Source organism: Leucopleurus acutus (genome assembly GCF_964270905.1).
Source record: "Leucopleurus acutus genome assembly, chromosome: 5".
NCBI lineage: Eukaryota > Metazoa > Chordata > Mammalia > Artiodactyla > Delphinidae > Leucopleurus > Leucopleurus acutus.
The window spans coordinates 112,329,970-112,356,088 of record NC_139147.1 but is presented as its reverse complement, the minus strand read 5'-3'; positions in this window follow the sequence as shown (position 1 = coordinate 112,356,088).

Below are 26,119 nucleotides of genomic sequence, written 5' to 3'. Positions count from 1 at the left end.
GTTCTGAATGGACACTGCCTGGTTCAAATATCAGCTCTGCCGTAGCTTGGGGAGGTCATTTAACCTCTCTGTGCCTCAGTTTCCTCATTTGTAAAATGAAAGTATAATAGTGTTTACCTCATAGGATTGTTGTAAGGATTAAATAAAATATTTTAGTACTTAATAACATATACTAAGTATTATTTTGCTTTAAAATACAATTAACTGGGCTTCCCTGGTGGCGCAGTGGTTGAGAGCCCGCCTGCCGATGCAGGGGACACGGGTTCGTGCCCCGGTCCGGGAAGATCCCACATGCCGCGGAGCGGCTGGGCCCGTGAGCCATGGCCGCTGGGCCTGCGCGTCCAGAGCCTGTGCTCCACAACGGGAGAGGCCACAACAGTGAGAGGCCCACGTACCGCAAAAAAAAAAAAAAAAAAAAAAATACAATTAACTGATCAAATTGTCATACAATACTTATTTTTTTCTAGAGGATAAGAGTTTCTTGAAGGTAGGATCTATGTCTTATATAACTGTTGTATCTTCAGTGCATTAAGCATAAGAAAGTTCCAACTAATACTTGTTAAATTGGATTTAATTCTTTGATTACTTTTTGTTTTTCTTTGACTAGAAAATTTGTTTGACAATTAGTTCTTCCAAAGATAATCATTTTTTTCCTGTGTAATCTAGACTGTTTTAAAAAATATTTTAAAATTTTAATTCATTTTAGAATTCTTTATCTTATTATTGAAACAAAGAGGAGCAACAAATAGGTATCAAATGGTGGAATAATAGAGGAAAAAAAGATGAAAAATCTGAAGACAAACAACAGTAAGATTTTTGGATATAGAACTTTTAGTTCCGAAGAAACCACAGGCTTAACTTTTATAGGTAGCTAAAATGTGATAGTTAAAAAATGCTTTTTAGCCAAACACTGCTGGATGCTGAGGAATCAGGAAAAACAAGTCCCTGTCCTGAAAAGCTTATGATACTATAAAAGGGATGAGACACCTATATGATACCTGAAACCCCTGAATAATATAGGGTCATTCAATTTCATATTCATACGGGTCAAGTTTGAATATGATATTAGGTAATAAGTGGCTCACCAGAGCGGGTTCTGATCTTTAGTCTCTCCAAGCAGCCTCATCTGTAAAAAAAGAGGTTGTTAGCTTAAAGTTCCTTCAAACTGTGAAAATCTAGAACTTAATGTCTATAAATAGATCCTTTGATTTGTACGCTTTGAAATTCAACAGCCTTCTCAATTGACAGACATTTCTCTCACATTTCTCATTGTTACCTTTTCTACTCATCAAATAATAAAAGACTATATGGATTTGGCAGCAAGAAGATTATGAGTAACATTCAAGGGAATGGTAGTAGCAAATAGATGTCATCACAAAGCTTTACAGAGGAAATTGATAATACACTCTAGATGAGACGTCTTAGTTTAATTCTCTGTAGATCAGTAAAACATATTTCTTCCTGTTAGTTATGGAATGCAAATATATTCCCACTCCGTGTTAAGGAGAGAATTATGAGTTAATACTTTAGTGTTCATAATGTTTAAGTAGATCACTTTCCTTTAACTCCAGTGTCTCCAAGTACATTTCCAGATTGGTTTGTGGTTTCTGCTCTTATCCTTTTTTAGAGAATGGTGTCCCTTACAGGTTCAACATTGTACCCCTCCTGGTGATAGTTTATATCTCTGTAAATGTATTTTAAAAACCATTGAATTGCACACTTGAAACAGGTGGTTTATTTTATGGTATATGAATTAAATTGCAATAAGTCTGTTTAAAAAATAATAAGGATAAAGGATATCTAAGAACCCTAAAATTGATCTCTATTTACATACCAGAGATGCTTATAGCTTTAACATAGGGCCAAAGTCCTATAATCAGCAATCTTGGAAATTTTTCTATGGATTATTTATATCTATATTTCAGAGATCCTTTTTTAAAGTAATTTTTAAATAACAGTTAAAAACAAAACCAAACAGTTCTATTAAGAATGATACACTAGATATTTTGTTTTTCTCACTGCATGATAGAGAATTTGTTCTTTTGAAATTATAGACATTTTAGACACAAAAGTCTAAATCTTCATTTGCTTTCAATTTTTTGAAAAAGAAGAATGTAGACCACAATTTTGGATATTACTTGGTTTTTGTTCCATGCCCCAACAAGTGCATGGGATTAGATGTCTCTTAATCCCAGCTCTGCTAGCAACAAGCAAGGTGACCTCAAGCATGTTTCATAAATTGTAATTTTCCTACCCATAAAATGGCAATAATAAAGATATGGATTCTTTACCAACTTGTTGTGAGCATGTATGAATACATTAAGTCACATTGAAGAGTGCCTGGTAGATAGGAAGCACTCAATAAACATACACTAGTGTTAGTATATTTTACTTACTAAGATGAATTGTTTTCTGAGCTCTTTCATGTATAAGAACTCTATGAGAAACCATTTAATCATGGCATTCTGCTCATTTTAGAAACATGTGAAGAAAAAGTAGATACATCTGATTCTAACCAGACATGAAAATGTAGGCTATGTTCTTTTAATGGGAAAAACTGTAGATTGAAACAGGAAAAAAATTTTTTTTTTGCAGTACGCGGGCCTCTCACTGTTGTGGCCTCTCCCGTTGCGGAGCACAGGCTCCAGACGCGCAGGCTCAGTGGCCACGGCTCACGGGCCCAGCCGCTCCGCGGCACGTGAGATCTTCCCGAACCGGGGCACGAACCCGTGTCGCCTGCATCGGCAGGCGGACTCTCAACCACTGCGCCACCAGGGAAGCCCTGAAACAGGAATAATTTTGTCTAATAACTTTTATTATATGATGTGTGAAAGGATCTGCTACAATGAGAGCCTTGCGGGCATTACTTAGTGTGGTTTAGTTCCCTCCCTCTTCTCAGCAGCACTGTGAGGTTGGTAGTGTTGTCTACAACTTTACAACTAAAGACGATTGTGGCCAGAGTAGAGAAGGTGGTGGGAGGGTGAACTGTGTCCTTAAGGAGGCCTATTATGTGTGGGATAATGTGCTAGGCATATTATTTCTATGGATGAGGAAACTGTAGAAGAGAATATTTGCTCAGTCAGCAAGCTAGGAAGTAACAGAGACAGAGCTCAGCCGCCAAGGCAACTCCTGGTATCCTCACAACGCTGTCTTTTCCAAATACCAGCCACACAGTCAGATACATTGAAACAGTCAATTCTTTACTGTTTAAGTTGCAAGCTACCAAATCCTTATTTCCTCCCTGGAAGACTTACTGTGACATCTGCGTACAGCCTATGTCTCTTCTTTCTTAATTTTGAAAACTTCCCTTCACCCTAGATTTATAGTTCATTTTAATGGGGTTCTCTGCAGCCCAAGATTTCCTGTTTAAATGTTTTCTCTGACAAGTAATAGTGTATAAATGTAATAACAGATATTAGATGTGACAACTGCATTGAAATAATTTTTATGACAAAATTACTTCTAAATTATTTTTTGGTAGTTCATTTGCAGCTTAATATTGTATAATTTATACAAGGAATTGGATTAGCCTGTGACTACAAAAACAGCTAAGGGAATGGGAGACATAAGAAAATGATCAAGTTGTTTAATTTAAAGAGGACAAATTAATATGGCCAGAATAGGTTTTTTCCCCCTCCACAAAACACCACTTTAATCAAGTTTCTCTCCAATTCAAAAACTATCAATGACACCCAATCACATTAAAGTGCAAGCTATTTATATTGTCTTGAAGTTCATCACGTGCTTCTCTAGCCACGTCTCCCATAGCTTCTCTCAACAAAGTTCTATACAACCCACTGTCTGTCAAGTACACCTGGTACATTTCTACCTCTTTCATTTCATGCACTGTTTTCTTTCATTGCAATATCCCACATTTGTCTCTGACTATATGCATCTGACTCCTCCTTCAAACCTCACATCCTTCATGAAGAGCATTCCTTGCCATTTTTCTCCTCTGAGCTCCTACATACTTACTGTAGCTACAATTTATATGATATTATAGATTAATAGTACATCCTGTCATTTATAGAAAGGGAAAATGAAAATCAGAGAAGTTAGGTGATATGACATGACAGCTTTCTGACTGAGGTCGTTTGGAATGAGGCTCAGTTTAATTGAGAAAGCAGATATTGGATGCCTGTGTTATGGAAAGCATGATGCTAAGAGCTTCTGGGATCTCAAGTGAATAAGATCTTCAATACCCCTGGAAAGATGAGCTATATACTTTTAGAACAAGGCATGCTATACTTAAAATTAAAATAAAAAAATAAAAGGTATTGTCTGATATTTTCTAGCTCTAGATTTGACTCTCAAGGACATTTTGCAGACTTCAGGAAAAGACTGATATCAACACTAAGGAGAGATTTCAATTTGGGTCTATTTGTCAACAAGCTTGGGAAGTTCACGTCTCTGAGAATCCTTCCAAATGTGCCTGTGGGCCAATATGATGGACAGTTTTATGTGTCAACGTGGCTAGGCAGAGAACCCAGATATCTGGTCAAATACATTGGGATGTTGCTTTGAGGGTATTTTTTAGACGAGATTATCATATAAATCAGTAGCCTTTGAGTAGACAACCCACCATGTGAGCGGTCTCATCCAATCAGCTGAAAGCCTTAACAGAAAAAGACTGACCTCCCCTGAAGAAGGGAGAATTCTGCCTATAGTCTGCTTTTGGACTCAAGCTGAAGCGTCCAAACTTCGCTGAGTCTCCAACCTTCCAGCCTACCCTGCAGATTTTGGACTTGCCAGCCTCCACAATTACATGAGCCAGTTCCCTCAAATAAATTTCTCTCTCTCTCTCTCTCTCTCTCTCTCTCATTCACACACACACACACACCCTTTTGATTATGTTTCTCTAGAGAACTTCAATATAGCTAAGGTCCCTTTGAGCTCTGTCTGCCTGTGATTCATGTATAAAATGGAATTTCTTCTTCATATCTGCGGTTCAGCCATGTTTGTTCAAAAATCTTTGTCTGAGTTTATTATTTGTCCTTAGTTTGTATCCTTGAAGTGGAATCACTGCATCAAGAGATGTGGCCATTTTCAAGATCCTTGATACTTATTTGGATTGTATAACATACCTTGGGGCTTTGTGACCTGCTCCCTGCATTTATAATTTTTGAATTTGAATAGCATAGAAGAAATAATTATAGACTATTTGCAATTTGCATAATCTCATTTATTTTACTTTTCTTTCTCCTCTATGAGATCTCCCCAACCTTTCATTCTATGCCTTCATGGATAAATTGGCAGCAATACTAGTCTGTGAATAGCAATTTTTTTTCCATAGGCCTTAATCTTCTTGCTTGTTGTGGAAAAGAAACCACTGTTGAAAGCCATTCATATGAGAAATTAGTAGCTCCTAAAATACTGCTGGAGCAAAAAGGAATTTTCCAGTCTGTAGGATAGTATACCCTTGCAAAAAGTTTAATTCAGTCCTCCTAAACACTGTATTTTCATTTTTACTGAACACTGACCAATGTGCCATGTTTGTCTCTGAGTTGCAATTATTAGGTCTTGGATTCATTTATTCTCCGTTAATGTATTCAGCAAATACTTACTTACTTTATTTGCCAGGCACTGTGGAGGCACTGAGGATAAAACGTGAACAAAATGGACTTTTGTTGTAGACTTCTGCTTTTGTGGAACATACATTCTAGTAGGAAGAGAAGAATGTCACTACCAAATGGACAAAACTTTTAAAACTTCAGTCCAAAAAAATTAAAAAATAATATGAATGTATACAGAATATTTCGAATCACAAAATAGTGATGATTAACAGCTCATTTTTGTTCTCTTATTTTGCCTTAGTTACAGGGACCATGGAAACATTTGCATGTGTGATCCTTGTACATGTGATCCTAGACTAGCCCTAAGGATGCCACAGGTAAGCATTTTGGACACAAAGCTTTCAAGGAAGGTTTTAGTACATTTTGATAGAGTTGTTTTAAATTACAAAACTAAACTATGTTCGTTATAAAAACTTCATAAAAGAGAGAATCAGTAAGAAACAAAAATTGACAGTCTAGCTCACGATTGAAAGAGAACTACTGCTAACACTTTAAAATGTTAAAATAGGCAATATAAATAAAATATGTACATATAAATGTACATACTTTAAAAATCAGGCTTGTGTCATACATAGTACTTTGTAGCCTCTGTTTTTCCTTAAAGTTATGTCACAGAGCTTTTTTCTATCTTGAAGTATTTTCCCAGAACATGATATTGAATGGCTGTAAAAGTGCTCTAACGGACATAACCCATGTGCTATTGTTGGACATTTATATTCTTTATCTCATCACAGCATCTCTGATCATTTCCTGAAGATAAATTCATAGAAATAAAATGGTTGGGTCAAAATGAAGGCACATTTTTATCATTCTATTGCTTATGGCCAGACTATAACAATTTACACTCCCGCTAGCAATGTATGCAAACACTAAGGAGTTTTTTTTTTTTTTTTTAAAAAGCCAACTAAAGGTGAACAGATAAGATGAACAGGCAAGTCAGGGCTGTGTGATCCCAAGGGTCTGCCACGGTGGGACTCGCTGTCTTTGCAGAAGGCTGTCTGTTCAGGTCAGAAGTGGCTGTATTAGTTGTCTTTAAGTCCATGTTTTGATGAAGCAGATTGGCTGTTGAGAGTGGGCTGTGTGCGGTATTTTACAAGCAGGATTTGGGCCTTCTTCCAGCTCTGGCTGGCGCTGACTCAGTCAGCCAAATCTGCTTGGCACAAAGCTGCCAAAGTCAGAGAGACTCTTCCCTTGGCCTCCGTGTTACATATACGTAAAGCTTAGAAACCCCTCTTTCTTCTGGAGTTACTCTTGTTCCAGGTGGCAGAGAAGTGATGGTTTCCTGTTCTATGGAGGCTCTGGAAGCCTTTCAGTCTTCCCAAAGGGACAGGTCATTTCCCTACTTCCAACACTCCAGTGACTTTCTGTGCTATTTTAAAACAAATAAAAGTCTCCGTGATGGAAAACGTTCCTCCCGTGACCTTTCTAACCCTTACTCAGTATCCGCCAGCCCCATAGAGCCCCTTTCTGTCCCTTGAACTTTGCAAGGACATTCTGACCTCACGGCCTTTGTACCTGCAATTCTTTCTCACTCTTTTCTCATATCTTTACCTCTGGGTTATACTCATTCTGATATAAGTATCTAAAAATTGTTCCCCTCCATTATTACACTCCTCACTGTCTGTTATAGTACTCTGTTTTTTAAAATTCTTCTCAGTATTTAGCATTATTTGAAATTACATCATTAATTAATTTGGCTTTTTCCTTGTTTATTGTCTGTATCCTCTTGTTGGAATATAAACTCCATGAGGGCAGGCGTCTCCTGTGTCTTGTACATTGCCAAATCCCTCTATGCTTAGAACTGAGCTAAATATAATAAATATGCGTTGGATGAGTGAAGGAAAGAAGGAGTAAATTAGATGGGCTGGTTCTGGGTGGGCAAGATAATCCACTTTCCCCTCGTTGTGCTCACACTGACATAGCAAATTTAGCCTTTAGTAAAATGTATGCATTCAGTCTCTGGCCCTGCTCCTAGCAGAGTGACATTCAAATGTGCATTAAAAATATGTCAATCCCATATGTCTCATGCCTCCAGAGGTGGAAGGTCAGATATCAGGACTCTTGCCCCTACTTACAGAGGTAATTTTTAGATAATCTTGTGCAAATTTAGAGTAGTCCCAGATCCCAATACTTGCCTGACGAAATGCTTGAGGAGCTAAACTCATACACACTTTTCTTAGCTATTTAATTTTTTAATTTTTACGTGAAGAAAGCTTTACATTAATTATGCTTTTGGGGTCTCACTTCACTTACTATTTACCTAATTTACTCTCTAATTTAAAAAATAAGATTAAAAAAATATAATACACCTAAAGTCCTAAGGAAGTTGTTTGGCATGTGACAAGGCTTCAAAGCAGATTAGTTCTCTCTCCAGGAGTCTTTCTCTCTCTCTCTCTCTCTTAATTTGTTTTTTCTAAAAAGATGCAGAATGAAAGAAACCTAAAAGCATGTCAAAATGGTCTATGGGGAGAGGATGTTAATATTCTTCTTTTTATTATCTCTTTCTTAAAGAACTTACTTATTACCTTTGGTACCAGTATTTTCTCTTTCTAAATTTGATAAATTGGGAAACTCATCCCCATAACAGCTGGAGAATATTTAAGATGGGCATTTATATACTGGCTGGGTTCTGCCTACTAATCACCATGTGACTTTGGTGGACAATTGGAATAGTGATTCTTATTGTAAAACAAGAGGTTTCAACTTGGTGGTCCTTAAGTATAATGGTGTCAAGGAAAACTTAGTTGACTTATAAACTCAGGTTATTTTACATACATTAAAAAAAGATACATTTCTGATTCTCTCAAAAATAATACTAATAATCAGGTGCTCTGGCAATGCTGACCCCACAGTTCTGAATGGCAATATTTGGCTGGAGATGAGTGGTGTCAGCTTCGTCTACCTAAGGTATGTTATTGGCCATGGGTCACACTCATTTTTGTTTGGCTTTGCTCATTTGTGCCACATTCTTGGCTCTGAAGATGTCAGAGTCTGCTCCTCCCGGATGACATGATCTCCCAAATACCTTCATCCCCTGACAGCGCACCCCAGGACCTCACTGATCTGCCCCAGGCTTGGCGTCTTCCTTGCTCCATCTCACCCCGATGAGAGCCTGGGACTCTCCTGTGCCTTGTGCACTAGGGTCTGCACCACGGGCGATGGCTGTGGTTTGTCTTTGCTCTGTGCCCAAGCTGAGGTGAGAAGCTTGAGAGAAAAAAGAGGGAGGAGATATACAAGGCCTTGAGAAAAAAATGATAGAGAAGAGAAATTAACCAGCTTTTTGGCTTTTCTCCCTCACCTGTCTGATCAAGTTCATGTTGACTCTGTCTGTATTTAATTTATAATGTACCACTCATTTAGAATAGGGTTCAGCAGTCTGTAGTCCCCCTCCAATTTGGCTGCATTAGGAACTGGAGAATGAGTAATAGCCTTGTTATTAAAAAGAAGTAAAAAGGAAGGCAAAATTAGAGTGATGTATTTTTTAAGAAAATCATTTTTTTGTGTGTAGAGAAAAGCAAAATTTCAGACAGATTTGAAAAAGATGATTACTTTTTTGATCTATCAGAAAGTGGATCATATTTAAAAAAACAAATGGGAATAATGACTTTGGGCATTGGAGAGACTGGGGAGAAAACTGACCAGGACATATTAAGCTGCTCTCCAGTACCAGCATGCATGTGGTCATGGCAAAATGAGAACAATGTCTGAAAGAAAGGAAATGAAGGTCTTATCGTAGAAGCCAAAAAGATTTCATTTTTGTTTTCCCCAGAAATATTATTATCAGCTGTGACTGCTGACGAAAGGCCACTTAACATTCTCTTCAAAGAATAATCACCAGCCTCTTCTTTGGCCCCATCTCGCATGGACTAACATGATGAAGACAGAATTTTGCCCTAATTCTTAAAAGAACAGGAAATCACTGATGTAATCCGTTTGTTTAAATCTAGAAAACCTTTCCCAGAAGTGTTTGCACTGCCAAACTGGGAAGGGATGTCTGGGGGAGTAATTAAAGGCTTTAAACATAAAAGAAAGAGAAATTCTTACTGCAGGCTGGAGACCCAGGTTAATAACAATGGGAACCAAGGGACATTGAGATGGGCAAGCCAAAGTCGGTTGGAAAATATGTCAGTGTTGTGTGAGATGTTTGAAGTTGGTGCCGATGAGAATCAATGGCTCTGGTTTACCTTTGCATAGTTTATGCTAAGCAAATTAGTATTTTAAACAAGATGGCCAGAGGCAGAGTAATGTCTGCACAAGAGAACATACTCCTTGAGGGCTTGGGCTGCTTCTTGTGGGTTATAGGTTGGTGTAGATAACGCATTAAAGTCTTTTTCTTAGAACTACATTTAGGGGGCTTCCCTGGTGGCGCAGTGGTTGAGAGTCCGCCTGCCGATGCAGGGGACACGGGTTCGTGCCCTGGTCCGGGGTCCGGTTCGTGCCCCGGTCCCACATGCCGCGGAGTGGCTGGGCTCGTGAGCCATGGCCGCTGGGCCTGCGCGCCCGGAGCCTGTGCTCTGCAGCGGAAGAGGCCACAACAGTGAGAGGCCCGCATACCGCAAAAAAAAAAAAAAAGAGAACTACATTTAGAGCAGCTAGATAGAGTCACTGTTATGATCTGAATATATGAATGGTGTATATTAAAAGTATTATTCTGTAATGCTAATTTGAAGGTGCATATATGATAATTCTGCAAGCAATCTCGGCTGGACATAGTCAAAACTGAAGTTATTACTTGTTTTTCCCCTACTTCACTGGTTGATTCCGCCCCCCCCCCCCATCTCCTTTACTGGTCCTTCCTCTTCTTTATAACCCATGCACGTTTGCCTGATTCAGACATTGTTTCTCAGCCTTCTTACTTCTGAGGTGAAATCACTGAGGTTCATGATTTTAATAATATATATACTGTGACGTCCAAATTCATAGCTGCAGTTCCAACCCAACCCCTGAGTTCCGGAGTTATACATACAACTGCTTACCCAACATCTCCACTTTCTTTTCAATATCTAATAGATACCACAAAGGTTACATATTTAGAGCACTGTTGAATGTAAACTCAGTGAAGTTAGGGACTTTGTCTAAAAGTGCTAGGTATGTAGTAAAAGCATGCTAAATATTTGTTGAATGAATTAATAAGTGATTATCCTAATTTACCCCCAAATCTGCATTTCTTTCTATACAAGTCTATTGTTATATATCCAGCTGGTAAATGTAGAAAACTTGAACTCATTCTTCCTATATCTCGCCCTCCACATCAAATCAATCATTCAATCCTCTGAATTGTCCCTGAGAAAATTATCTGTAATCCATTTCTTTCTATTACTACTATCACTGAAAATTCTTGTGTTCTCTAACATAAGTATTATACGTTCTGTTATAGTCTGAATTGTGTCCCCCCAGATTCAACGTTGAAGCCCTAATCCCTAGTACTTCAGAATGTGTATGGAGACAGGGCTTTTAAAGAGGAAATGAAATTAAAATAAAGCTGTTAGGCTGAGCCCTAATCCAATCTGACTTTTGTCATTATACAAAGGGTATATTAGGACACACAAAGAGGCATCAGGGATGTTGGTGCACAGAGGAAAGGCTATGTGAGGACACAGTGAGAAGGCTGTCATCTGTAAACCAAGGAGAGAGGCCTCAAGAGAAACCAAACCTGCCAACACCTCGATATTGGACTAGCCCCTAGAACTATGAAAAAATAAATTTCTGTTGTTTAAGCCACCCAGTCTATGGTAGTTCATTGTGGCACCCCTAGCAAACTAACACATTTTCCCTAAAAAATCCTCTAGTCATCTCTAACAAGATGACTCATGTCTATCCCTCATATTCTATCTATCTATCTATCTTTCATAGGTTGGAAAAAAAGAAAAGAAAGGAAAAGAAATATAAATAATTACAGCTTTATAGATTAGTAGAAAGGAACTACTCCTATTTTTGTAGATAGAAAAATGGTATGAGGAAGAACTGCTTCCTGGAGCTGGTAACATTTTATGTTATCAGCATTTATAATAGAATAAACAAAGAAAAAAACTACAAGTTTTTTTTTTTTTTTTACTTTTTACTTTGTGTTTCTGTTCCATACTAGGAGTAGTAAGTTTGGATGCTGAATAGAAGGAATACAGTCTGGTGAATTCTGAACAATTTTCCCCTTCTTTGTCTCAATATATGTGGAGATGTATACTTCTTATAAGGAAAAATATTAGAGAAGACAGGTATATGAATCATAAGTATTTTAAAATAGAAGGCCTTATGGGAAGAATACCTGATATCTCTATTATTATGGCTCAGTGGGTAAAGGCCCACATCTGCCTATTAATTATCTCACAAAAGCACACATGGCTTTTATTTTTAATAGAAGATGTTTCTTCTATAATAATTACAAATATAGTAAAGCCTCTAGTGCTGTGAATAATACTCCAAAACAGTGAATCGTTGAATAGAACAACTTTCTGAAGGCTAAAATAGCACGAGAACAAAAACTTGCAAATGTCCTCACTAAAGTTCTTGCAAGACAGGTAAACAACCTCAGCGCTCAGCACCCAACAAAATTTCAAACACATGAGGGTTTTTATCTGGGCAACTGTGACGATCATTCCTAGAAACCAAGGGGAGCCCTCTTTAACCAGTTCAGCCACGTTCCCAGAAGCTAGGGCTCCAGAGCCAGGGTCAGCCTCCAAGAAATCGTCACCTGTGATAACAGGGATAACAGGTTCTGTGGCTGCTTGTGGAAAGTGTCTGGCATCAATTCCAGAAAAGGTGCCATTGATTTTGATGACTGTGCCTTTTCTGAGAAAAAGAGAGAGCAGCTAGGAAGCTTGGTAAAGTTATGGCAGTGAGATGTCGCAGTCACCATGGACGGGCATCCACCCAGGTGCTGGTTAAAAGTAGGCCGACAAAATTAATCTGGAGTGATAGAAATTAGATCAGTGAGTATCCAGGGGGTTGAAAATGGACTGCCAATGACATGAGTGAAATTTGGGGCTGATGGAAATGCTTTCACTGGGGAGTTGTTTACATAGGTATATATACTGTCAAAACTCATCCAACTGTCCATGAGTATGGATGAATATTACTGTATCTAAATCAAATTATACCTCAATAAAAATTGATTAGAGATGAAAATCAGAGCTGAGAGAGTGACTGGCTTTGGAGGCAGGATCCTAAGGTGAAATGGGAGGCAAAGAGTGTCCTGGAGATGGCCCCTTTCTGAACACTATGAGACCCTTGTTCCTCTTCCTCCCGGCCTAGATGCAGGGTTCCCTGGAGACCCCCTCAGGCTCTTCAGGCAGAACTTCTTGTCTAAAATTTGTCCTCTTTCTTCTTCACAAAATTCTATCCCTGTTTTCCCATTTCTCTCTCTCTCTCTCCCCCACCCCGTTCCCTCCTCCTTTCCTTCCTTCTTTCTTTCCTTCCTTCCTTCCTTCCCTTCTTATTCTTTTTTTTTCATTAAAATCAATTTCCACAAGGACGATTATCTCCAAGGAAGGTATTTATTCTTCTAGACAATGAGAAGAAACTTTAAAAATGAAAATTGATGGACTAACTAATTGCTTGAAATTTAGTAACTGAGTAGGTGACTGAAAGAGAGATTTTGGATGGGAGAGTTTGCCTGAGCTCTCATTCTGTGCCCTACTTCACTCTGTGTATTACCAGAATGCAGCATCACAACCCACTGAGAAACACAAGCTTAAAAGTCAATTAGACATGGGTTAGAATCCCATCTCTGCCACTTACAAATCACATGACATTTGAAATGATGCTTGGTTTCACTAAACCTGTGTATCCTCATCTACCGTAGGCAGTTAAAATTACCTATCCTATTAGATTATAAGGATTACATGAGATAACAAATTATTTGAAATTTGTTAGTTCCTTTTTCTTTCCCTTTCCTGATACCCAGACAGTCCCCGCCATAACCCAACGAGGCCTGCCAGCAGGAATGCTGAGAAAGAACCACGGCAAGTCCAGGGAAGTACGTGAAGAACAAGTACAAGGTGAAAAAATAATGACATAGTCATGGCTATGATGAGTAAATGAGAAATATTCTATTCTGGGATGATAATTAAGAGATCAATGTAGATGTCCTCCATAGGGATAGGGATTTGTTTTGTTCCCTGCTCTACTGCCAGGGTACAAAACCTGACACAGAGTAGGCACACACATCTTCGTTGTATGAAAGAATATTAAAATCAAAATATGTTGCCACTTTAAGCAAGACCGGAAAGAATAAGTAAAACTCTTCTCTTTAAATGACTTGGGGGCTTCCCTGGTGGCGCGGTGGTTAAGAGTCCGCCTGCTGATGCAGGGGACACGGTGCCCCGGTCCGGGAAGATCCCACATGCCGCGGAGCGGCTGGGCCCGTGAGCCATGGCCGCTGAGCCTGCGCGTCCGGAGCCTGTGCTCCGCAATGGGAGAGGCCACAACAGTGAGAGGCCCGCGTACCGCAAAAAATAAAAAAAAAGACTTGGGATCTGGATCACCACTGACACTTTCCAAAATGAGTTTTACCAAAAGCTTTAATCCGAGAGCATTACACTTGTCTGCAAATTTGCTTGGGAACAGTATAAAGAAGGAAAGTTTTTGAGTGTCAGAAAACTCTACATAATATAATTATATAAATTATACTATAACAAATATAATTTTTATCATAAAAAATGAAGGTCTCTGTAAATAAAAGCAAAAGTATAAAGAAAATAAAATCATACCACCCAGGTAGACAATTTCAGGATGTTTGTGTGTTTTCCTTTCAGTTTTTCTATATGTTTCCAAGCACCACGTAAATACTCACAAACATGCATACATTTTCAGAATTGCAATTATATTGTGGATGGATTTTTAAATTCTGATTTTTATTACATCATATTATAAGCATTTCATCTTACCCATTCTTTATAATTTTTAAAAATTGCTGTATATTCTATTGAAGATGTATCCAAGTTTTATAAGCAATGAGCCTAGATGTGTTGCAGAGATAAAGAGTCCCAGGCAGGTGCCATTAATAACATTTGGCTCAAGTTTGAAGTATGTGCCCCACCCCCACCCATGACAATGATACCATGCTATTTGCGGCCCTGAAAAGTAGCACTTCTGGGAGTAAGACTAAGTAGATAAAAAGGAGACCTGAGGGCCTGGAGCTGAGAGGAAAAGGAGTAACTTAGGAGGAAGAAGACTGACAGAGAAAGGCAGAAAATCAATGCTTAACGCCCTGTCAGCCAGTCCAAAGTGTTTTCGGCATTGAGAGCTCTCTCCATTAGTAAGGAGTTAAGGTAATGATGTATCTGTGAGAGCCGGCATCCCTCTCTCCCTACACACTTGAGCAGCCTGGAAGGAAGAGATTTCCAAGTGCATATAATCACTCTCTAAGATGGATTGTCTTTGCGGTGATGATAGATAACATTTACTGGGTGCTTACTGTGTCCCAGTATCTCTTCAATGTCCCTTCCATGCATTAACTCATTTAATCCTCACAACAATTCCAGTAAACAATTTCCATTATTTTCCCATTATCCTCATATTACAGAAACAATGAAGGAAGCACAGAAAAATTATACAAATTGTTCTCAGACAATAAGATTTAAGCCCAGGAGCTCTGGTCCCAGAATATGTATGTATATGTAGTTATTATATATGTGAGTGTGTATGTGTAATTCGTATACCACATATCTATGTAGTTTATATATTACACACAGGTAATATATAAACTATATTTAGTTTATATGTGTGTATAAACTAAATGTGTGTGTATGTGTGTGTGTGTGTGTGTGTGTGTAGTTTCCCTACTGGTGTTTTTCCTAACCTACTACTAAAACCTTGTCTGTATTCCCATCTAACTGTGGTCCAACTCTTTTGTCCTCTGTTTATGAAAACTTGAGAACTACATTAGTTGTAGCTAACCTCTTCACCTCACGTGTTTATCCCATCCCACTGAAAATGTGTTCTTCTCTGTCTTCTATTAACATAGCTCTTATAAGACCATCATCAGCCCTTCTAGCTGCCAAGGAGACCTTTCAGACCTTGGACCTTTGTAACTTTTAAAAGAGTTAGCAACTTCTTCCAAGATTTTCTCCATCATTTAGTTTCTATAACCCTGAATACCCTTGTTTTGTTTTGTGTTTTTATGGCATCTCTTTTTCTATCTGCTTAATGTGCTATTCTGCTTTGGACACTTAACAGTTGACATTCTCCAGATTTTCATTCTCATCCTACTGTTTTTCTCACTCTGCATAGTTTCCCTGTCCAACGCTGTCATTTTTGAACTTTTCATCTCTCATATTTATGTAATAATTCTACAGCCTGTAAATTTCCAGAACTGGATACAAGTCTATCCAGATTTATTTAAATCTAATTATCAACTGAAGGTCCCCTGCATGGCAGATAGGCACCCTAAATTTAACATGTGTAAAGTTCAACTCATCATCTTTTTCCCCAAACCTGTTCATCCTTCTTTATACTCTATCTCAGTTAATGGCACCAGGCTCCACCCATCGCTAACCAGAACATTAGTATTGTTCTTATTCTCTTGCTTTACTCATCCCCATGTAGTGTCACTTTTTAAGGCCTTCTTCATTTATTTCCTAAATATTACCTGAATCTTATACTAATGATGACACTTGGAGTTGCAAGTGTCACTTCGAGTGCAAGAAACCCAACTTAAATTTCCCTGAGGCAAAAGGGAAACGATATAGTCTTGTGTTGCCTTGACTAGTGGAAATAAATACAGCTGGGGAACAAGGGAATTCATGCTACCAGGTGTCTCTAAATCTCTCAATCTCTTTCTTGTACCATCCCACTATGATCTCTCCTTCTCTCTGTGTGTTGGCTGCATCCCCTCTGGTAAGTCCAGGCTCACAGCAGCATATAGAAAGGGAAGGGTTCTTCCTCTCCTAACTTCAGTAGTAGGAATGATTCTTATTGGCCCAGTTTGTGTTATAGCTCCACTTCTTGGTCCGATTACTGTGATAGGGGTATGGGGTGACAGGGTAGGAGAACAGATTTGATTCATCCATGTAGTAGCCACAATTAGCATACTGGGAGTCATTTTTCTCTCTTCTCTGTCTCTCACCATTCTGTCAATCACCAAATCACACTGATCTTGTCTACTTGATATCTCTGCAATCCATCCACTTATTTCTTTCTCCACTGCCACTGTCACAGTCTAAGTCACCATCATTTTCTTTTCTGCATTACTCTAATTCACTTGTAAATAGTCCCTGGCATCTACTTTTGCTCCTATCCAATCTAGGAGTTGACCTAGATCAGATTCTTTAAAACTCATTGATCTGATCATGTTTCTCCCAGGGTTAAAACTCTAAATGATTTCCCATTGCTTTTAGGACAGGTTCCAAAATATATTTCAAATGGCCTACAAAACTTGCTTTCTTCTTCGAGCTCATCATTATCTCTCTTCTCCCAGATTTATCTGTGCATCAATCATGAAAATTTCCTTTTGTTTCTCAAAAAATACATTTTTTTTCTACTTCAGGGCCTTTGCATACACTTTTTCTCATGTTTCTGTTTATATTAAAGTAGAAATAAAATATCCACATGGTTAAAAAAATCAAGCAGTACAAAAATCTATAAAAAAAAAGTGGAAATCTTTCCTCTCACTCCTATTCTGTCACTCTTACCAAAAGTATCCAATGTGCCTCTTGTATATTTTCCTAAAATATGTGTGTGTGTGTGTGTGTGTGTGTGTGTGTGTGTGTGCGTGCATTTTTTTGGAACAAGGGGGAAGAAATGGGCTTACTCTATATTCAGCAATATAGTCCAGAGATTAAAGTACAAATTCTGGAAACTGACTGCCTGAATTCAAATTCCATCTCTGTCACAAGATAGGCTTGTGGTCATGGACGAGTTATTTATTCACTCTGTGTCTTAGTTTCCTCATCTGTAAAATGGGAAATTAACAGGATTTACCTCATAGGTTGTTGTGAATATTAAATGAATATACACATACATATACAAACACACATGGATGCTGATTCTACCCATAGCTGAGTATATTTATTTCATCAATACAATCTAAACTTAGAAAATAACTACATGACATACCATTCCGACTGTGAGATGGTCCCAAGCCTAAATCCCATTTATCATCGAATCTCTAAAGGCTTAGACTGACTGGTTACATTCTGGGTTAACTAATAATCCTGAAAGCCTGGGCACTTTCTTTACCCAAGTGTGCACTTCCTTTGACAAATGCCTACCTGTCCTTTAGAGAAAGGCAAAGGGAAACATTATAGAACATATTCATGATGCTGCTTTATGGTTTTTCTTCAAAGTGTCTGGGCTTCCCCTTCATCTGTGGGCCTTTGAGTCTGAGAACTCTCTCAGGTCTAGTAACTGAGAAGCTATGAGGTTATGAAGACTTATTATTGTGGCACAAGTCAGCGGTCTGCTTGCCAGATGAGTTACATAGCTCCAATAGAATCTTGGTGGTCCAAGAATCCTATGATTAATTAACCACCACCAATGATCTCTGCAGATAAAAACCATTGTGAGAATCATTTTGACTCTGCTGCCTGTTATGCTAGCTATACCTCCTTCTGCCATCCTGAGATTTGTTCAGACCCACTAACTTCCCCAACATGTAAAGATCTGTAACTATACACTTTTAAAGGATCTTGGTGCTTTACCCAGCAGTTTATTACTCTTAAAGACAGAATTGTCTGTCAAGCCGATGGAGGGACCAGAAGGGAATGAGTGAGTGAACCACGTATGACACTTTTAAGATGCTGAGTTGCTTCCTCTGCCATATACCATGGTTTCTCTCACATCAGCTTCCTTCAGCTGGATCACAATGAATACAGTTTTCAGTCAGCTGAGCATTACTCTTGCTCAAAGTAGCACGACGAACCCTGAATCTCTGATGAACTCATTTATATTGGTGAATCAGACTAATGCAAAATTATGTATTGTCCACCGTGGTCTAGCACTTTGGGATTCCATTCTCTCATATGTTCTCAATATTTTTCCAAGACAAATGATCAAAGCTTTGTAATTCCTTTGCTGTTAAGCTTTATCTTTTAAGGTATAATTTGTGATGTGACCCTGAGGTACATAGGGTCTGATTCTAATTATAGGTCTATGGACAATTTAAAAATGGTGGTAGTAGGCTTAAACAGAATTAACTTCCCATTACAAGGCAACTGCCTCTGATAACTTCATTACCTGGTCTTCAAGCAAGACAGGAACAGATTGGACAACAGACTGGAGAGAAAGGATTGCTTCTGTTGGCAAAGCATACTCAGTGGGATTTGGGAACCCTGAGTACCCTGAGTCATCTAAAGTCTCCCATTTCAATTATTGGGGACCCATTCTTTCCAAAACAATGTCTTAATTTTCTGTGGGAGACCTAGTGAGCTTGTGAATTCATTCTAGGCCATTCCACGTGAAACTGATTTATCTCTTTCCTTTGTGCACCATGGCCTACCAAAGTACTGTCCCTAATGCTAGTTTTCAGAGATATCAGCCCCTATCTGACCCAATCCTAAGTTTTCCCTGCTTCTGAGGATTGTGCTGCCCGCACATATTTTGGACAGCTGTTTCTAGATTACTCAAAGCTCTCAGCTTTACAGAACAAAAATTTACCCTAGAGGCTATTCTAAACATGGGTTTTCCTTTCATTACATTTTACATTTGGCTACTGTTTGCATATAGGGAATCTAATAATTTTTTTAAGATTTTTTTTTTGATGTGGACCATTTTTTAAGTTTTTATTGAATTTGTTACAGTATTGCTTCTGTTTTATGTTTTGGTTTTTTTGGCCTCGAGACATGTGGGATCTTAACTCCCCAACCAGGGAGCCAACTTGCACGCCCTGCATTGGAAGGCAAAGTCTTAACCACTGGACCACCAGGGAAGTCCCAAAGGAATCTAATAATTTTTATATTAATTTTTTATCATCCAACTTATGATTTCTCTAGTTTTTTGTTCTAGCTGTTATTCCAAGTATGTAATTATTATACCTGCAAAACTTTAGTTTTCTCATCTTCGTCAGTGTTTACACCTCATTTCTTTCTCTTGTATATTTGCTTTAGCTTATGTTTCTAGAACAATATACATAATGGATGTACATAATGGTGGTATTAGTGGACATTCTTGTCTTGTTTGTGCCCTTAATGGTAATGCTTCTATCAGTGGTTCACCATTAAGCTTGATGCTGACTTTTAGTTTGAGAGAGGTACCATGCAATAAAAACTATTTTTATTTTTATTTTATTTTATTTATTTATTTTGCGGTACGCAGGCCTCTCACTGTTGTGGCCTCTCCCGTTGCGGAGCACAGGCTCTGGACGCGCAGGCCCAGCGGCCATGGCTCACGGGCCCAGCCGCTCCGTAGCATGTGGGATCTTCCCGGACCGGGGCACGAACCCGCGTCCCCTGCATTTGTGGGCGAACTCTCAACCACTGTGCCACCAGGGAAGCCCAACTATTATTATTTTAAAAGCACCTACTTTTATTCTACCAAAGATGTTTGTGAAACACTGACTTAGAATTTCATCAAATGAGGTTTGGGGTCACTTGAAAGGATCATATATTTTCTCTTCTGACCTATTAGCATGATGTAGTTTGGCAGTTTTCTGGAATTTCTAATTTACATCCCATTGTTTTCAAATATTTTAGTCACATCCCTCTCTTCTTAATACTACCTTGTCTTTTCATGGTTTACTAATCTAGGGAATAAGAAAACTTATTTTGGATCCAAAAAAATCACTTTTAAGATTGAGTTACTATACTTGATCAACTTTCTGAGTATCTCTCCTACATTTCTCCCTTCTCTAATTTTCCTTCTCCCCTCATCCCTTTTTCCTCTTCAATAACTATTCCTTGTATGGTATTGGTGGGAGATTCATATCTCAGAACAACTCACAGTGGGTACTTACCAAATAACTTCCAGTGAAATTTGACTAAAAGAGCATGTGAAAGTACATATATACATGTGCCTTTGGAAATTGAGGTAGGAGATTCTAAAACAATTCAAGTTTATTAAATGCCTGCTGAGTTCCAGGCACATTGCTGAATGTGATTATGTCATAGTTTCAACCTTAAAGGAACCTTAAATCTGGTGAAAGACCACTAGGCAAGTACAATGCACTACGATGGCACGTTACCAGGGCACGTAGGAGGGACACCACCGTCTGGGAAGGGCCCCAGAGTGCACAATGTCTAGCTGAGTTCTGAAAGACTAACAAAGAACTACTTTCCTGGCTTGAAACAATTGATAGAGATTCCAAAGCAGAAGGAATTAGATATCAAATTCTAGAAAGTGATTTGAAACATAGCCAATACTTGTAATTTTTCCTAATTTCAAATTTCTGATGAAACAATGTTTTGAGCTACCCTATAATGAAGTGCACAAGTAATTAACATGTCCTCCAGTTAATGGGTGGAAGCAAAATATCATATGATATTCTAAATAAGCCCTGAGTAGCTTTTCTACTATTAGATCTTAATTTTAGAGCATCTTTATGTAAATTTTGTAGATAGAGCCTCTTCATCTTAGGAAAGAAGAACACAAGTATAAGATTTTTAATGACATACCACAGCTATTAGAGCATATCAGACAAATGGATACAGGTCTGGAAATTACAAGTTGAGGGACAGTAATTAGATTTACTTGAGTACTATGTTTAGAGTAGAAGGTGTCACATATGAAAATTACGATCCTCATAAGTTTTCAGTCTTTACTAAGTGGTAGTACTAATTATGACTGTAATGGTGGTGGTAGAGGAGAGTGAATGGTGTTAGGATTGAGGAAATTGTTTCCAGAGATGTACTGGACTTATGAGTTTGAGGTCTTACCTAACTTACTGGCCTCAAATGACATTAATAATTTTGTCATATGTCTTACACATAAAACCTCATCTGAGATGACTTTCTGATGTTTCAAAAATAAAATTTACTCTTGAAGATCGAATATTTGACGCCTCTGAGGGTAAGTATAAAACATGGCTCTGAAGGCAGTTCAAAACTAGTGGCAAAATGACAGAGTCATTGGAATAAGTACTTAGCCTCATGAGATGACTATATTGAATAGAAAAACACTCAGTTGGATGCCTTGATAAAAACTACGAGTTGTCCTTTATATCCATTTTCCTTCTTATGTGGTAGTAGAGCCCCCAGTATTTAGCTGGATCCATGACCACATGAAATAAAGACTATATTTCACTGCCTCCCTTCAAGCAAGATGAGACCATGCCACTTAGTTTTAACCAATGGAATACAAGCAGAAGTATCACATGGCTGCCTTGAATCTTCATTAACAGACAATCATCATGCATCTTTGCCCTTTCTTCTTTGTCCCTTTATCCTTTCTACAGGCTAGAGTGCTATAAAATTGCTGGAGCTAGAGCAGCTATTTTGGTCCATGAGGTGGCCTTGGGATTGAAGGCCATATAAGTAGTAGAATAACAAGGTAGAATCCAGGTCCTAAAAAAATTTTTATGAAATTGAGTCTTATACAAGTCCCAGACTTCTTACCTCCAGGCTTTTATGTAAGCGAAATAAGCATATCTCTTTTGTAAGTCACTATCATCTGGGGTCTCAGTTACTCAAAAGAAACTTCATCCTATGTGATACATGTGAATAAATTCTAGTGTGTCCATTCAAAGTATATTATTTTCTGGCGTTAATATGTACGTTTAGAATAACGGTAAAAACAAATATATTTTGTAACATAACAAACTCAGTTAAGCTTTATAGTCCCATTAGTATATTATCATTTAAATATTAATTTTCAAGAAAATTTCCAAGTTGGGAAAATATTGGTGTACCCTCAGGTTGACCGGGGACAGGGGAGGTGGTGAAGAGAAGCTGCATTCCAGATACCCTCGTACAGACTTTACGGGAGGAGATGACGTCTCTTGTGGTCTACCTGAAAATCTAGCATTGCTCAGCCCTTACCTATTTTTTCTAACACAAATATTTATTTGGTGCCCATTGTGCTATAGGCACTATTTTAGGGGCTGACAATAATGTAAAGATTACAACGAAGTCTCAACTCTTGTGGAACTTATATTCTATATTGTGTGGGTATAGATGATAAATAAGTAACCAAATAAATGCATAATATGTGAGAGACGATAAGTGTTATGCAGAAAACTAAGGCAGGACTGAGAGGTGGAGTAGAACTGAGTGTGTGCTGGTGAGAGGGGTGACAGTTCAGAGATTCTCCCTCAGTCTTCAATAAGGCAAACATTTAATGATCGTATACTTAGGCCCACTGCTTTTATTATATTTTTTATTTTTTTAATATTTGCAAAAGATATATCTGATAAAGGACTGTTAGACCCAATATACAGAGAACTCTTAAAACTCGACAATAAGAGTAGGAACAACCTGATTAATAAATGCTCAAAAGATATGAACAGATACTTCACCAAAGAAGATATACAGATGACAAATAAGCATATAAAAAGATGTTCAATGTTATGCATTATCTGGGAATTACAAGTTAAAACAATGAGATGTCACTACACATCTCTTAGAATACTGAATACTCAAAAACACTGATGGGAAAACACTGGTGAGAATGTGAAGCAATAGGAACTCTCAGTAATTGCTGGTGCAAATACAAAATGGTACAGCAACTTTGGGAGACAGTTTGGCAGTTTCCTGTAAAACCCAAAACTGTCTTACCATGTGGTCCAGCAAACATAGTACTTAGTATGAACTGAAAAGTATGTCCACACAAAGACCTGCTCACTGATTTTTTAAAAACTTTTTATTGGAGTATAGTTGATTTATAATGTGTTACTTCCAGGTGTACAGCAAAGTGAATCAGTTATACATTTACATATAGCCACTCTTTTTTAGATTCTTTTCCCATATAGGTCATTACAGAGTATTGAGCAGAGTTCCCTGTGCTACGCAGTAGGTCCTTGCTGGTTATCTATTTTAAATATAACAGTGTGCACATGTCAATCCCAAACTCCCAATCTATCGCCCCCCCATTCCCCCCTGGTAATTGTTCGTTCTCTAAATCTGTGAGTCTGTTTCTGCTTTGTAAATAAGTTCATTTGTATCATTTTTTTTTGATTCCGCATATAAGCAATATCATATGATATTTGTTTTTCTCTGACTTACTTCACTTAGTATGATAATCTCTAGGTCCATCTGTGTTGCTACAAATGACATTATTTCATTCTTTTTAATGGCTGAGTAGTATTCCATTGTGTATATATATACACCACATCTTCTTTATCCACTCCTCTCAATGGACATTTAAGTTGCTTCCATGTCCTGGCTATTGTAAAGTGCTGCAACGAACACTGGGGTGCATGTACCTTTTCGAATTATGGTTTTCTCCAGATATATGCCCAGGAGTGGGATTCCTGGATCATATGGTAGTTCTATATCTAGTTTTTTAAGGAACCTCCATACTGTTCTCCATAATGGTTGTACCATCTTACATTCCCACCAACAGTGTAAGAGGGTTCCCCCCATCGTTTTTAACATGTTCCAGCTCCTGCACCCTCACAGGTGAGCACATACTGACATGCCAGTGGCTTCCTCAGTTTTGTCCCAAGAGCATTCTAAAGAATCATAAACTTGGACCTTCCATAGTGCTTGAATTCTAGGATGAGAAAGATGAGATTCCATGTTCTTTTGCCTGTTTCAGGTTACTTTTAAGGTCAAACATATGTCTTGACAGTAAGAGGCTAATCTATGTTCAAATTTCACTATTCACATATTATCCAAGAGATGATACTTTTACTTCTCACAACATTTCTCAGCCTAGATAAATATATTTCTAAAATCACTTAACACTGGGAAAGTAGTCCTGTGGGAAAAAAGAAGCATGGAATTCAAGGTGGGGAAAGAACTGCATGTGTATACTGATCATGCCTTCCCACTCACTCCTGAGCATTGTTGGCAAGTCAAGAAGCTTATTTCTTCATCTGTGAGAGGGAGCAAAATACACCCGCTCCTCTAGTTAAAGGAGATCCTCCTTGTGAAGAATGAGAAAGAACTATAGAACCCTAGACATTGTCAGTTATTATATTCACTGTTCTCTCAAGGACCAGGACATTTCAGGGCATTGAGAGTCCCTGAAGCTCACGTGAAGACTCTGTGGGCTGAGAGCAGCACGTCCTGATAGGCAGAGTTTGAGTAAGCACATGTTTGTTTAAACTTGTTTCCTTAATTTACTACAATCATTACTCCCTGCTGGGAAGAGCATATTCTCAGTGTTCTATGAAGAGTTGCAAATTAAAGGGAAATTTGCTAGGAATGAGCTCATCTCAGGATTTTATCTTTAAATATATATAAATGGACTGAGACAGGTAGGAAAGTATCTAACTACATAATTTCAATGAAAGCTTAACCTGCTTTGAGAAATTTTCATTTCTATTGGTTTTCAAAGAAAAAGATTTTTAAAAAAACACAAAAGATGTCATCTTATCTATTGGCAAAGATTTTACAAAAATTAAAAAAAATAAAGCATGTCTTTGAGAAAAGGGAGAAATGGACCTTCTCATACCCTGCTGGTAGTTATATACACTGGTCCAGCAGTAATATGAATCAAAAGCCATAAAAATGTGCATACGATTGAAAGGTCTTGAAAATGGAACTCTGCTATTTTCATTCCCATATCTAGTTATCTAGTTAGAAATTACAAAGATGCACACAAATTTTTATGTACCTAAATATCCATCAGAGTATTATTTAGAATAGGAAACTGTGGAAACAATCTAAATAAATAACTAAGGGGATTGTTAAATCAATTAAGTAATGAATAGTAACACTTATTGGTCTTAATATGAATTACTGTTTAATGAAAAACATGTCTGAGTTAATAAGCACAGCATATGTTCATGAAATGAATACATGGAGAGATACATTCCAAAAATGATGGGACAATAAAGGGTTTTTGAGTTGAATCACATATCCCAAATTATCTGCAATGAATATGTGTTACTTTATAGTTATAAATAAATCCCAATAAACAGAAGTTATTTGTTTTAAAAATTATTAAAGGCGGGCTTCCCTGGTGGCGCAGTGGTTGAGAGTCCACCTGCCGATGCAGGGGACAAGGGTTCGTGCCCCGGTCCTGGTAGATCCCACATGCCGCGGAGCGGCTGGGCGCGTGAGCCATGGCCGCTGAGCCTGCACGTCCGGAGCCTGTGCTCCGCATCGGGAGAGGCCACAACAGTGAGAGGCCCACGTACCGCAAAAAAAAAAAAAAAAAAAAAAATTATTAAAGGCTGGAATCTTAAACTTGGTTAGAAAATTCAACTTAGATATGCAAGAAGACCACATTATTTTCTCTAATTAACTTCCCCCTTCTCTTGAACCCACATGTCCACTAAATAGCCAAGGTGAGTTTATCATGGGTCAGGGGAGGTTAAACGTTTCCAATTAAAAGCAAATGAACTTCTGGTTTAAGAGGTCATCTTAGGTAAATATTATGTCAATTCAAAGATAAGGTAATTTCTCTCCTCTCAAGGAGTCTCCTCTGCCCCTCATCCTTCCCAAAATGTTTCAGGATGCAGAAAGGGGATGATATATGTAGAAGGACGGTGTCTGCTACAGGTGGGCCTATGG